Raw genomic sequence first — 15,864 nt, 5'->3', positions numbered from 1 at the left:
TGTTGATTCAATGACTAAAGAAGTATTTCATTTAAAATTGCAGGAACATAGTTGGAAAACTTTTCAAACGGAAATTCAAACGGCTCTCAAAGAAACGGCGTGTGCTCAGCAGTTATTCACAGCTGTTATCACCAATGTCTGACAATGTCTGGAAAGGCTCATCGCTTTCTCGACGCTGGCTTGTGCGCAGCATATCAAATATTTACTATTCCTCTTCCTCAGTTTTCCCCCCTGAAAGAATATTCGAACAACATGGTGATTCCTCTGGAAAAGGCACCACTTTATGTAGATTCCAGGTAATTTTAATAAAGTGTAGCGCAGCACCGTGACAATTACCACACAATGCCAGAGAAGCTGATTTATATTAAAGTATCCCCATATTTCCTACACAATTAACCTTGGGCTAATGCTAATTTAAGCCTTCAGTGACCACACGATGCTTCCTGGAGATGATGGGTAAACAGAGGAGGAGCATGAAGCTGTAAAGATTCGAGACACAGGCCCTGAGTGCACCGTCTTCTGCATTATACACCTCAGGCATGGAGAACAAACGAGCATATGCAAGAGTCTATTGTCCACCCACACAATGGGCTATAATTGGATGTGGACACGCCCCTGTACATCGTTACATGCACAGCACAGATTTAGTCTGGCCTTGATCAGGTGCTGGTAACGCACTCAAGACACTGGCATACACTGAGACATACAGCCTTTACTTGTGCTGCTTGAATCTTCATCATGTACTTTTTTCCACATTAAATCCCACAGTTTGATTTGGGTTTATTTGGAGTTTTGATGTTTTATATCATGATATCGGTACATTTTTTTATATGGCAAATGCAGACACACAATCTCATGCATTTTGTTATCAATAATTCTTGATATTCGATATATTTCCGTCAATAAATCTCATTAAAAACCACCACTGGACTGATGCTACTGACATGCTGAAATGTCACCGTAGTTTGTTTCCCACACGCGCTTAATGAGCAGCTGAAAATAGTAGCCAATAAATGCACTACATGCTCCAGCGGTTGCAGCGCATTTTAAAGCTTTATCTCCAGTGATCCCACAGATCGGGCAGAGACGGATGAAGACATTCCTGGTTTTGGTGTTTTCATGGTATTTGTTGGCGGTAAGAAATATGTAGAATAACACCAGCCTTAACCTTTGAAAGTCTGTCTGTGGGAAGAGGTGCATCTACTCTGTTTCCATTGTTTGATCTTAATTAATGGCACATTTGTGCTGCGTGTGAATTAGCATGAATGCTTTTATCCACCCTCGAAATCACAGTTGATTGGTCAGAGAGTTTTGCTCGTGCGTTGCTTCAATCCCATTCCACCGCGAAACAGCTACCTGTTGCAAGCCAGGTGCACTGCTGAAACCTTTTAAGGTAGTTTGAGGTATTTTCCCTCATGCTTTCCACACGGTTCATGTCATTCCCAAGGTTACCCACAACATTTTGGAATGCCAAGCAAAAAGACGGCAACACTGCCTGCGCGCTGAGCTGGTATATACTGCATCGTGTCAAGTTGCGTAAATCACAGGGGTAATCATTAAGATGGTTTAAGTAGTTCACTGTGTGCTCTGTGATTATGCTCTGAAAATAAACCATGTGGTGGGTGGATTAATACGGTCCAGTGGTGTTTTAAGATCAGGGAGAGAGAGAGAGAAAGAGAGAAAGCAACCTGCAACTTAAGCCTTTGATCATCCGTGATGCTGAGTATAGTGATTTACTGCACCCAAAAAGCCTTTGAAGGCCCCCCTGGTGGAGCGATGGGCCCGGTCAGTCCTCTGAACTTCACGTATGTATTTATTCATCTCCCCGAACAAGATGATAATCTTGATTCAGCAGATTTGGATGCACGCTTAAAAAGTCTGATAAACAGTATCAGCTGTTTACAATGAAAGTGCTGCAACTTGTGTTTGAATGATTGATGAGTCGATTAACACAAAATTAATGTGGCGTGAATTCTCAAACTGCATTAAAGATTTTTGTCAAACTACAAAAAATGTCAGTTAGTTTTAACATTGTGGGCAGACGTACGGGTCCTCTGTGCAAGCAGCTTATTACGACCCATACGTCCGTAATAAGTGACCTCTAATGATGACCTGAGCGAAGGAGGAGGTCAGGTGACGTAGATCTGGAGGAGGTCAGGTTGGATGAATGAGTCAAACACTGCTGTTCATGTCAAAGGTCAACTCAAACCTCTGTGTTTTCACAAGCCTAACCAGACTGATTACTTTCACCAAAAATTAACTTTTTACTGTGATAAATCACTTTTTAGTTTGTTTTTAAACGTATATTCTTCACTGGTAATAGGGCTGAGTGATATGACCACATCTCATACCCGATAAAGGTCATTTCATCATTTCATTTCATTTCATCATATATAACACATTTTCTGTAAATTCAATGAGTCAAAAGTTCAGATTAAAATCACGTCAGTAATGAATTTTCAGTTTGAGGCTTATATTTAATCATATTTCTCCTTTTAATTAGAATCTTTGTGCACAATTTAAATTAAGTTTGTGACAAAATTTTCATTTTCAGCCTTTCATGGCTGAACCAGGTGCATGCGACAGAGGCAGCCTCTCTTTGATTGAACCCTCTCTGTGTCACGTTCACGCTCCTCCATGTTTGTTTATGTCCTGCTTGCATCCACGCAGGCCGCAGAGTACGCTGAGTGCCGCACTGTTTCTTGTTTTATGTCCCAAAATGCAGACGTTACCTCTTGTTAGTGTTGTCGTGTGTGTGGTGGTTAGTGTTGGTAATTGGTCATTTTTGTGCTGGTTTAAAGTTTTAGCCATTAGTGATGTAGCTGTTACATTTCTTGAGCTGGAGTTCTTCTCACCTCTGTTGAAAATCATTATATTCCAATATAATAAACTGTGCATCTCTGCTATCGAGCTGCCAGAATAGCAAAATGATTTTGGTTTCGGTAATTGCATTGGTGTCATTTAATTTGAAAAAGTCGTTATTTACAGTTCTAGTTAACGCCAAATATGACAAATGACAAATATCTCCCACAAGTAAGAAAATAAGGCTTTGCTCCCTGAAGAGTTCTGCTAAGTTCGACGGCACCGCTGCGATCTGAGATCGTCACAGTTTACGGAGGAGTGAGAGCCGAGCTACACGATGATGAACGTGCAAAGATTATTGTGAATTAATTTGGTTTCTCTTTAAAACCATCGATTGTGCTTCTTGCTGCCTTCCCCGCTGCTTGGCAGATGCTCTGGGAAATGAGTCACTGATGAAAAGCAGCTTCCTCAGAAGTCTGAATCTTTGAAAGTTGTCTTGTTCAGTCACTGACATGTTGCACAACATCTCTTGGCCTAGGCATGTTCTTTCTACAAATACAGATCCAAGACGTCTGTGGGATACACAGTGTTGGGTTTTGACCAAGAGTGAAGCATAAAGTCTACAAAGCGCTGGTGTCCACGTTATGCAACCTGTGAAACGTTTGAAAATCCACACCTTGACTTCCTCTGGTCTCGCTTTCCTCAGAAGTTTGTTCTCTTACTTGGCAGGCACGTTCTCCACAAGGACACAAGTATCGACTTCGGCGTTGTTGGACTTGATAATTACCTTTTATCTTGAACAGTGGGCTGCACAAGGACCTATTAAAATTAATTTAATTACTATTAAAGTACTATTAGAAGATGTGAGAGCTCTGCAGGGAAAATACCTTTGTAACTCGGTTGTCCTTTAATGTGATTAGATTTGATTTATTGAAATCATCAAGTTAATGATGGCTTGTGGACTCTGAAGAGTCTGGAACCAAAGCCATTGCTCATGTTAGAAAAGGTTGTAAGCGACTTCAAACATCGTTGCGTCTAAAGAGCGTGGCCTCTTTTCTTGCACGATCCTCCAGTTAACACAACAGCTCGCATCAACATGTTGAAACTGTAAGGCTCCACTCACGTACCCAGACATTGTTTATGCTATGCTTTGTCCTTTGAGGACGCCTGCAGAGTTTGTGCGTTGTACTTCCAGCTATAGTAGCACAAAGCGCAGCAGGCACACATACGAGGCTGGTAATAAAGGAAGCTGAGAGCTGCGACGCTCCAGCATGGGAATGCTCCAAGAAGTCCTATTTGTGCTTCTCATGCCCTAAGCCGCTTGTCTCTAATCTATCCCACTTGATGTGTAGGTGTGTATGGGTGTGAAATATGCTTTCCCTCCGTGGCAAGGATTCCGCATTGTTCTTGCCAACAGGAAGGAGAAAATGTTTGGCAAGACTTGGCACGATTCTCTAAAACCCAAGCACCTACCAAGCAGATGCAAAGGAGCAGAATAAAGAGCAGCGTTGCTCTGAGCGTTCAGGGGCTTTGTACGCACCACGACATCATCATTTCGTGGTTATGAACAATTATGTCAGTCACAATACAGACGTGAGTAGATGTCATGATGCTTAGATGATCGCGGTGTCTCCAGGGGAGCCTTCAGGAAGCAGACGGAAGTCGCTCCAGTTCACTCTACTTTCAGCAAATCAAAGCCCTCACGCCTCCTGCCTGCTGTGCATTCCCCAGATGGAAATACTGTACTTACATGAACCACATACAGTCCCCCTCCCCAACTTTGTCCAGTGGAATTAGTGCATTTCATTGTCATTTATATTGAGATGATGAAACCACACTGAAATAGCTATAACAGCATGGAATGTGAAGGCTCTTACTGAGGAAAATAACCCTCTGAGCAGGTGATTCTCTGTATTGTAATCCACATTCTCTGATTAGACCTGAAATATTTAAGACCGATGTTCATGGACACCCACGCCACGACGAGCTTTAATTCCTATCCTTGAATTAAAAATATCCAGTTATTTACAATTAACAAGTGGTGTCTTTTGATTACTTTTGCTGTGGTAAGAATGCTTGCATAGATGGAGGCAACATCCACCTTGAAGGGCTGATTCAGTGAATAGGCAGCAGTAATGAAAGCTTGTCTCTTTTCATTCAAAGCCACAGTGCAGAGGCTCGACACAGGTCAGCCAGTTGACTGTATGTGATAACGATGGCGCTTATTTGAGTTAATTTATCGATCCCTGTGCTTCAATTTGATTGGAAATACATTTTATTGACAAACGTGGATGATGAGGCAACCGGCCTCACCTCTCCTGCAAAAATAAAGTAAACTTTATTGACAGGGAAAGAGACAAAATAGCTACAAATGATGTGGATGATGATGAAGCTGCTTTGTGGTTGTTGTTTTTTTTTTGCATCTGTCATCACTTTGTGTCCATTTGTAGCTATTGTGCATCACTTTGTCATAGTTTTGTGTGTCGCTGTGGTCCTTTTGTTTCTTCTTGTGGTTGTTTTGCGTCTCTTGGTGGTTGTTTATTGATTTTCCAACAAGAAATGTTAACCTTGATTTCAAACTGAGGCTCGGGCCCAGGGGCCCCTTGACCCCTTCGCCTCTTGGGATAACACTTGATAGGCCTGTTCAGTAATCCGTCCATATCAACAGCCTCATGTGAAGGTTTGCAGTGCTAAATATCCTCCATTCATCATTTCTCCAATCCAAACCAACTGTAAGGCAATCTGGGCGTTCGCGAGTTGGTAAATGTAAACTAAAATTTATGCTGCGAAGACGCACTCCATGTTCAATTGTAAAGCCATTTACACTGTCTTTCACCGTAATAAGCCTCGGTGTTGAGTGTCTGAACAAATGAGATTCACAGTACTTTATTAGATAATGTTAAATGAAATCCATAGATCAAGTTAAGTTGCTGCTTCTGCCGGGCTCCTGAGAAGAAATAAAAAAACTAATATTGTTTGTGGAATTAATGCTCTTTTGAGGGTAAATCTTTAGAACATTATTGAATGTTTGTTTGCTGGCTTTCTACTGTTTGCGTTTTTCTAAATTATAGAAACAATATGTGATGCATGTGTGTGTAAAACAATGAAAAGTCGCAGACACCTGCCCAAACAACCAACAACCAAACCAAGAGTGGAGTAAAAAGCTGCCTGATGGATAAAAACTTCTGTTAACAACTGCATCACCTGCGATTGATCATCTCTAAAGCAGCAGCATTACATTTGGCCACAGCACAAACTGAAACTCGCCTCCATGAAGCTGCAGACGGTTACTGCAGTTTTAAGAGTGAAAAGGCCGCATGTGTTGAAATAAGAAAATGTAATTCTAATTGTGGAATTCATAATAACTGTAATCACCTCTTTTGTGTGCTTCAGCATTCATGGTTGAGAAGTTTTCACGCTTATTTTCTTGTCTGGTCTCACAGCAGCCAGCGTGTCCATTAACAATCATGAAGGCTGCTGAAATGCCCTTGAGCAAAACACCAAAGGCCTGTCTTCTCATTTGCTGTAAATGAGTATAAGTTGAATGGATTATACAGTATGCAAACCTGAGAGAGGCAGGAGCAGGTGATCCCTGCTGGGAAATGATAATAGAAAGTCCCCGGTGTGCAGGGAGACCTGATACAAAGGGGCGAAGATCGGCACCACACGGCGAGAGCTGAGGTTTAATGATAGTGGAGATGTAATTCATGCCACACTGAGAAATGGAAATTAGTGGTTTGTGCTCAGAAGGTGTTCAACGAGGACTTAAAGACAGATGCTTTGGTTTACGACTTCATAAAATGGAGGTGATCTATCTATCTATCTATCTATCTATCTATCTATCTATCTATCTATCTATCTATCTATCTATCTATCTATCTATCTATCTATCTATCTATCTATCTATCTATCTATCTATCTATCTATCGATGAGCACGGACATAACTTAAAGCTGAACCTCATCTGCGCCATTACATAAACACTGGATTAAATGTCTGTGCACAGTGAAAGCCGCTGGATGTAGTAACGAGGCAGAATTATCGCTCAAATCTGCAGCCGCCCTCAGCTCTGCGGTTTCCAGTTTCAGCTCATTGTTTCAGTTTTAGGCTCTGACAAACCTATTGCACGCGACCTGCGTGAACAGCACACGGACAAAGTTAGTGACGTGATGAGCGTTTAGAGTTACAGGGCTGAGAGGACAGCGAGTGTCAAAAATGAGGTCAAAAACACAAAATGCTGCTTATCTTACTGTGTATCTGCTGGATGTGGGTTTACAGCAGAACGGTGGAAAGTTATGAAGAAAAACCAGCACGGCTTGTTGCTGCTGCTCCTCCTCTGCCATGATTATTATCTGGCACTTATTAACAACGGTAACCTTTGGCTCCAATCTGCCACAGAGTGGATGGTTATTTATGGTCAGGTACTGTGAAGTCTGTGAGGAATGCTGCTCACATGGCAGCTGCTTGTACATGCGTACGTATTCAACGCGGTGAAGCCAAACACAAATCTTTAAACTAAAGATCCTTCAATGTGGCATGAATCAAAAAGATGTACGACAACTGACCGGTTTAATAATGACAGCAATGTGTTACTTAGCCGCACATTCAAAGTGTGCGTGTGACAGAGTATGGAAACCCTGCTGGAGCTGGTATGGATTACACAATGATATTTGGCTCAATCTATGCGGCGGCACAGAATTTTCCTGTCTGTTTTCATCAGCGGTGTCGACGTGACAAGCAAAAGCAAATTTGGCAGGCTGACTCATGCAGGGGCTCAGAGGGGGCTGGTTGCAAGGTTAATTGGCAATGGGAATAATTGGCCACTGGGCTCAATTTGTCTGATGGGAGGAATTGGAAACCAATCTTACTGTCTGTTTGGAAGGTTTCCATCCAATTCCTCAATGGAGGCATCTTTATCTGATGCTCTCCGCCTCAGCTGCATCCTCCCCTCTCATCACACTTGCTACGAATGGTTGTGCTGGTGCTGTATATCTGCCACAGATCTGTAAACAACGAGGACATTCTAACAGCAGCACTTTTCAGATCAATATTTTTAAATATTTCACCTGTCCATCTCGGCGCAGGCAGCAAAAGGAAACTACAGACCGTGGTTTTATGCTTCCGTCAACCTGTCCAGGATGTCAAAACTGGATGGATGGAGACGTGTGCTTGAAAAGCATTAATGTCCATAATTCAGGAATTAAAGATATTTGATTCATGAGAAGCGAGTGTGGCAGAAAGTACGCAATTAAAATACAAGCTTCCTAAATATTCTTGTAGTGTTCGCGCTGGTTGCATGTGTCACTGGAAACTTCTCTGAGAATGCATTTTAAATTTGTGGAAAATAAAAATGCAGCACCACTCTGGCCTCTGAAGGAGTGGGCTCGATACAGTGTTCTCTCAGAGAAACTGTGTGGGCTTTTTACTGCAGACCCTCTCACTTCTAGCTGCTTGCTAAGCACAGCCTCGTCTCGAGGGCATGATTTGCCTGCCTTTCTGTTGATGGCTATTTGTATCCACAAAGAGGGGATCAACAGAATCAGCATGTGAAATTGATTTTTCTCTCTGACGACATGTAAATGAACTTTCCAATGATTTTTAACTCAAAGCCGATGATGCAAATTTAATGCCATTTTGGCCTTGTTTTTATTCTCCCATTCTCCTCAGCCTAATGTGACGACATGTGCCAGATTGTGCTTTTCCTCACATAAAATGGAAAAGAGACTGAAATTCGGATTCTGTATATTTTTTAAATAAAAATGAATCCATTCTGTTGGGGTGTTTGAATATCACTGATGCTTGTGTCATCATCTCATTCAGTCACATTTTGCTTCACCACGCATGTATGAAGGTGCAGTTTTGTCGCCTAAACTTAACCTGAAATGTTCCTCAGTAAGCTTTATGATGAAAGAGTGACCAGATGTTGCATATTTATGCAAAGCAACAGGATATTTCAGTCTAATTCTTAATGGATTTACGCAAGCTTGAAAGAGTCTGTGTTTCACTAACTATTAACACGTTTATATTTCACTGACATACTGTAAAGCATATACTTATAATCTTAGCTTAAAAGTAAGTGGTTAGAATTTAGAAAAATACAAAGGGGCCCATTATACAGCCCTGTGGTATCTCAGCATCACATCCAAAGGCAGTTGTGCTTGATTATATTAAACAACTTGACTGACTTTTTCCACTTGAATTCGTGTCTTGAGTGAACAAAAACCTCTCTGTCAACATCAGCATCCAAACACCTCAGCAAGAATTGAAAATGAAAAATTTAGAAGCTTCGCATCTTAACGTGTTTTGGTATCTGACAAAACTTTCATCTCTGTGTGACAGAAATAAATGTATGTTTTGTGCCATTAATTATCTTGTGATGAATAAGAGTCTGTGGGATATATGGACTTTACTGTAAATCTAAGACCTCATCAAGCAGTTAAACTCACTTGGCAAAAACTGCAGAAGAATTAAGATCTAACAGCACAGATCAGGAAAGAAACTATGTGAACATAGAGCCAGACAGCTGCTTACTTCTCCCTCTTTACCTTCTCCTCCTTTCATTTTTTTATTTTTTTTATTTTATTTATTTTTATCTTATTGGTATATTTCTTATATCTGATTGCTCATTTCCTTTTTTTTTGGCTCCTGATGTTTTCATGGTATCTAATAAACTCATATTTTTCTCTCTCTTGTAATTTGCCCAATTATTAATTGCTTAATTTTGCTCAGGCATCCCTGGGATAAGAATCTCTTTATAAATGTCTGCAGTAATGAAGGCTGCTGCACAGCAGGTACATCTTCAATGCATTTAACAGAATGCGTTCTCGTAGGCCTTTTGATTAAAGTGCCTGATGCAAAATTCTGCACATTAATGTTGAATTTGGATGTGATTTTCCTCCTCTGGCCGCTCTGATGCGATACTATCATGCTACCATCAAACACAACGTGCCCGTGTGAAACATGAGATCTGTTTCAGTATGCAGGATGTGATGTACACTGCATGACTTGTTTGATATTCAATGGCGTTCTATGATCAGAATGTTGTTTCAGTGCTGACAGCGTGGGCGACCTTTTCACTTCTTTAATAATAATGTAATTAAGATGAAGTACATTTTGCATCTTCGACTCAAGTTCGACTTGTGAAAGAAGAAATATTAATACCAGTGCAAGTTAGCATCAGCGTCTTTAATGCAGAGTCGATGTAAAGATAGCTTTTGATGAAAAGCAAAAGGAAATTTGCATTTATCACTGCTTTGCAACGCTCCACATGAGTGATAATTAACTCCAGATATTTATAGTGGGCAGAACTGGATCCTCTTCATATGCAGTCAAATTCCTCAAGCACTTGCATTAAGGTGCATCGAAGGATTTATTTACTCTTCTTCCACAATTCAGCTGACATACGAAATCAAATTTGGAAAATTCATTTAAGCTGAAGATGAAGATGAAAGTCGAACCTGTTTTTTTAAGCGACTCCAGGTCCTGTTTTAGTGATTACACATCATCATTTATTGGGTTTTGCAAATTAACTTTTGCACAAAGCTCAGCAGCAATTCTCACACCAGTTTAGCTGAATAAAGCACTTTGAAAAAGGAAGGAGAAAATGGTTAGACAAGACCTGAAAACCTTTGTAACATCTTTTTCTGGAAAGGCGATACGATGAGAAATGTCTTCATTGTCATTCGCTTTCAACACGGGTGTCATCGTGTTCTCTCCTCTGCTCTTTTCTCACTCTGAATCACCACATCATTTCAATTTCCCTTCAACATCTCAGGCTGCATTTAGTCCTTAAATTAATCCAAATGTGAGTGCTGCATTTTTGGTATATATAAAAAGAAAGGATATTATTAGTAATAGATTGAACACGAGTAACACAAGTAGACAATGTAGAAGAACTGGAGTTAAGAATTTTTCAATGTCATCCGCCTTGTTGAACAATTTAGCTCATTATGATGCAGTCGTGGGACGTTCACCTCACTCTGACTTTCGGCTCAGACGCTAGCGAGTCAACCTTTTATCCAAGAGCTCTGCTAAACAATGCTTCCCTAATCATTAAAGTGGCTAAGCCTGCAGATGAGCTCATTGGGTATAACGCACCCATCACAGTAATCATTACTGACAGGACATGCAGCTGCTAATGATCTTCTCTTAATCACACTTAATCAGGTAATAATGATTTTGAGGTGAGAGATGAAGTGCTTGCTCTCTGCTTTCGCCATGGAGAGGCCTTGTTTCACTTGACTGGTTTTGGTGTCAGCAGGGGAGCTGGAGGGGGCGGCGCCTCCATATGCTGCACTTCTCTGACTCACTGGATCACTTGTTGGGATTGGAGGGAGGAGGGATTTATGCATTAGGTCCTAATTTCTTCTAAGATCTGTGACCATAGATCATAAAGAAAGCTGCGAGACGGGACAGCAAAGACACACACTGAGGTTTACTCTGCTGGAGGAGAGGACGAAGAGCTGCACAGACATCAACCAAAGTCTGTTTACATGCCCACCAATGCCCGACCTTAAAGTCATATTTCCAATACCAATACAGCAAGAGCTGATCTAAACTGATTTTAAATAAGAAAATCTAAATAACTATTATACTTCAAACCAAAGTCTTAGAAAACAAATGCACATCCAGATTCTGAACACGTGCAGAATCCAGCTGTTTTCTTGTGATCGCAGTTAAAATATCTCATTATTGTGATGCAACAAAATGTGTCCCGTCGTTATAGCTGAGACACAAATGGTGGTTGTAATTTCTGCCTCTGTCATAAACTCACGTAAAGAAAATCTGTTCATCTTGCTCTCGCCCTCTTATTGTTACACTTTTATTGGCTCTGCACAGCGGTAACACCTGGCTTTTAATGTGTGACCTGGCAAAATCTGGAAATATCGGATAAAAAGACACTTAAATCTAATCTCATCATTAAAATGAGGAGCTTCAAATAAATGAGCAGCCACAGCAGCTCCTAATGAGAGACTGGGCGGCGTGTTGTTTCCACTGTGAATGCAACGCTGTGGTTTCTGTCTGGTGACCTGTTTGCACAATTTAGATAAAAATGGGACCAAAGCATTTCCATGTCACCAAGTGAAAGCATCCCACTTGTGCAAAGGAGATTATGCTTGCTCTCATTACAATCATAACAGCAGCAAAAGGGCCAAATGTCTAGAAGTCAATGGTGGAGGTAGCAGTTTGATTTGACTAAAGCTGAGCTTAAAGTGAGCTCATCACTCCGACCTGCACTCTTTGACTTTCCACTGTTTAATATCGATGTCAGGCTATTTTCTGACTCTAATAGTGTCCACCCATCCAGCTATGTTCTAAATCTATATCAGTCCAGGGTCACGGGGATCTGGAGCCGATCCCAGCGTGCATTGTGCATCGGGCAGGAAACATCGTGCGCAGGTTGGTGGTCAATCATAGTGCTAAAACGGAGACAAACAAGCGGAGCCAAGCTCACACCTACAGGCAGTTTAGAGGATCCAATTATGGACCGAAGTCTTTGTGTATGGTTTCTCCAGTTGCTCCTGTTTGCTCCCATATTCCAAACGCTGAACCTCCGAACAAATCAGACCAAACGGAACTGACATGTTGTAAACAATGAGCCTCCACTTCCTGTTGAAGCTGTATTTCATCCGTGTGATCTGTGTGAGGTGGCAAAACATACTTCTACTAAGTCAAATTTACGTTTCCATGCAAAAAAGCACAAGAAATCTGACTGTTTTTGCAACAAGAAAGCCTGAATTACTTTTGCCACTGTGGCAAAAAGTAGTAATTTTATAATAATGGCACTCTGACTTTCTCTGCTTCCCTTTTACATCTCTCCAGGCTGAGAGTGAAATGAACAAAAGGAAGACAACAAAACCAACTCTCTATATTTATCTGGAGTGTGCTTGCTTCTTGGTGAAGTCTTCTGAGAAAACTATCAATATTCTATCTGTGATGTGCTAAAATGTAGCACAAGTAGACAAAAGCCATTACATTACATTACGCACAGCAATATCTAGCTAAAATTAGCTACGTTTAGCTTTCATTGGCCAGTTGTTTCCCTCTGATTTAAGGCTGCAGGGATGAATCCCCTGTATATGCCGGAGGACATCAAACATGAATTAATGCGAGGCTGAAGATAGTGTATGCTTGTCTTATAGTGAGACATATTAAAAGTTACATGCTCAGGGGATCCAATCTGATAAGATAAGATAAGATAAGATAAGATAAGATAAGATAAGATAAGATAAGATAAGATAAGATAAGATAAGAGTTTATTGATCCCACACCGGGGAAATTAAGTCCTTACAGCCAGCAAGTATTACAAAAGAGTGGCACAGAAGGGTAAAGACAAAAAGTATACAGGATTTAGAATATTTACATTATGTACAGATTATTAAAGTACTAAATACCATAAAAATACTATTGCCAACATTCTTATGAGAAACCACCCGTGTCTTATGTTGTACTGCACTTGAGAAATACTGTTGCACAGAAAAACACAGTGAATTTCACAAGTCAGACCAAGACTGATAATAAATACAGTTGTTTAAAATAACTTAATATTTAATTAGACGGCTCGAGAAAGAGAGATGTTCATAGTTTACTGTGAATATTTGAGCCACTTCCCTGCGACCTGTTGGGCCCGTATACCTCACAGTTCACACTTTAATCCTCTGCTCACTGAATAAATTCCAACTCTCCTTTCCACTCTGGGTAAATCTGAGCGCCTTTATCACTTTTATCACACTCTCAGTGGTCACACAGCCCGGCAGTGAACCGTGGCCTTTACTAATTGTAAACTCAATGAAGCATTCTTAACAGATGCTGGTGGAACGGCTCCATTAGGCCTTACAGGCGGCTGTCGTCCACATATCAAAGCCATGAAAAGTCAAACTGTCATTATCACACGGCTCAAACCACATCCATCCACCCGCCAATTTAATTCTTATTAAATGCACATTATGAGTGGAGATGGATGGTCTTGGTCGAGTGGAGTTGCTGCTTTGGAAAGACTTTTGGTAGGACACACACGCACAGGCCTCAGCAGTGCCGCACAAAATATTGACCATAAAGTATTTAGAAAGAGAAAAAAACAGCCCAGAATGCAGCCAGTGATGTATGGGATATTTACAGCTGTGGGGTGTGATTTGACTGGATTTAATAGATAAAAGGTGGTCCAGAATGTGTGCAGACCCTCTTTAGAGAGTGATTGCGCAGGGAAAATAAAGCTGTGACAGTCCTGTGTTGCTCTGCCAGCTCGAGAGAGAACAACCGCATATGACACAACAAATAGGCTTTGGGCTGCACGATGCAGAGGTTATACGGAACGACTCCCAGACCACAGTCCCTTATCTCTGTGCAGCTTTATTTTTTATAAATGAGGGATTAATTATTGCCTCCAAAAAAAAAAAAGGAGGAGGAAGCTGCATTCAGAAGATAAATCTACTGTAGCGGTTGCCCCCCTGAGGGTCTCATGTGGGAAGGAAAGGGGGTAGGATGGTTAAGTAAAGCAGTAAAGTAAATAAAACAAACAAAACACAATTTAACTCTTTTTTTTTTTTTCTTTAATTAGCCAAACCGAATAGAAACAATTACTCCTGCACATTTCTAAACTGGAGAGTGATGAATGTTTCTGCTGTTGTTGAAATGATTAATTGATACACTTTACAAAGCAATTAGCGTGCAATTATCATTTTCTGTTTCAGCCATCCAAAACAAATCAAAGCGATAATAAACTATTATCTTTATAACATCCATGAGATTCTGTGCTAAGCTGTTCCGTCTTCTTCCCGTCCTGCTTGTGTTTCCTCACCCTGAGTTACCTTCAAAAAGGCCTCCTCATGATCTGCAGCACCGCCGGTATTTCAAACAATCATGTGACTGTGACAAGGTGCGTGGCAAGCCTCCTGTGTGTGTAACAACAAGCCAGCTGCTCCTCGGGGATATTACAGCAGACAATCTTCCTTGAATATTCATCAGGCAGTGTGGCTGGCGCACACACACGTGCACGCACACACAGATGGTCATCATATACAACAATGCTCCTCTGATCAAAGAGAGCTCATTATCTCCCTGTCGAGCTGCAGAGCTCTGCTGAAATAACCAATCAGTGGAAGCTTTCAGCGTTCGGTTCTCTTTCTGCCTGTCTCAGCACACCATCTCCTTTGGTTGGCAACACTTTAACCAGGGCACATTTGATCCCCTTCCTCTCACCAAATGTTGATTCGAGAGTCTGCTCAGAGAGAGCCCTTTGATTGCATTAGCGATAAGTGAGAAAGTTTGATTTATCTCTGGTGTATGGTTTCATTCTGCCGCGATGAAGATTTCTGTCTGATAATCAGCCTCTTAAACTGAACGGTCGAATCGCTCCTCAAGATGTCCCATTTGATATGCGTGGGCTGGCGTTAATGCATATGTGATGACAGTCAATTTCTGAGAAGTGAGAATGAGATCTGACCCGGATTATCCTCTTTTAGCATCGCCACAGTTACTGCGATAATCACACATCACATTTGTCAATTGACCTCCACTCTCGTCAGACAGACCTGCGGCAGACTGGCTGATGACGACGCTCACGGGAAGCATCTTATGCAAATCTGCATTTTTTTTTCTTTCCGTTGTTAAATGGACACACAGACGGCGGTGTAGTGGTGTCTTCTGTCTGTCCCCAGTGAATCTGAAAGAGTCCACACAGACTCGGGGCCAGCGGATTCAAGCTCAACACATTTGACGACTTTTACACCATCAACAAACCTTTAAAGTCCCACAAGAGGAAACTCTTTTTGCAGCCAGGCAGCAGAAAAACAAACAAACAAACAGCTGCACACATACTGTAAAGCACCAGTGTCATATCATGAAAGAAAACATCACAGAGGGGAAGACTTTACAGTAACCTGACAGCACTGTGGCTGTGCTGTAGCTCTTAACTTAGTGCTGATGTTTACTTGTTTGCTTGCTAATTTAGTTGATAACAATCAGCCGTTGCTACGTGGATATAGAGGTCACAAATAACTACAGGGACCGGGAAGAGAGCGATTCAAAGCGATGTTTCATGCACAGGTTCGGCGGGGAGATAAGA

This window comes from Chaetodon trifascialis, chromosome 9 (genome assembly GCF_039877785.1).
Source record: "Chaetodon trifascialis isolate fChaTrf1 chromosome 9, fChaTrf1.hap1, whole genome shotgun sequence".
In the NCBI taxonomy this organism is placed as follows: Eukaryota; Metazoa; Chordata; class Actinopteri; order Chaetodontiformes; family Chaetodontidae; genus Chaetodon; species Chaetodon trifascialis.
Note: the sequence above shows the minus strand (reverse complement) of the source record.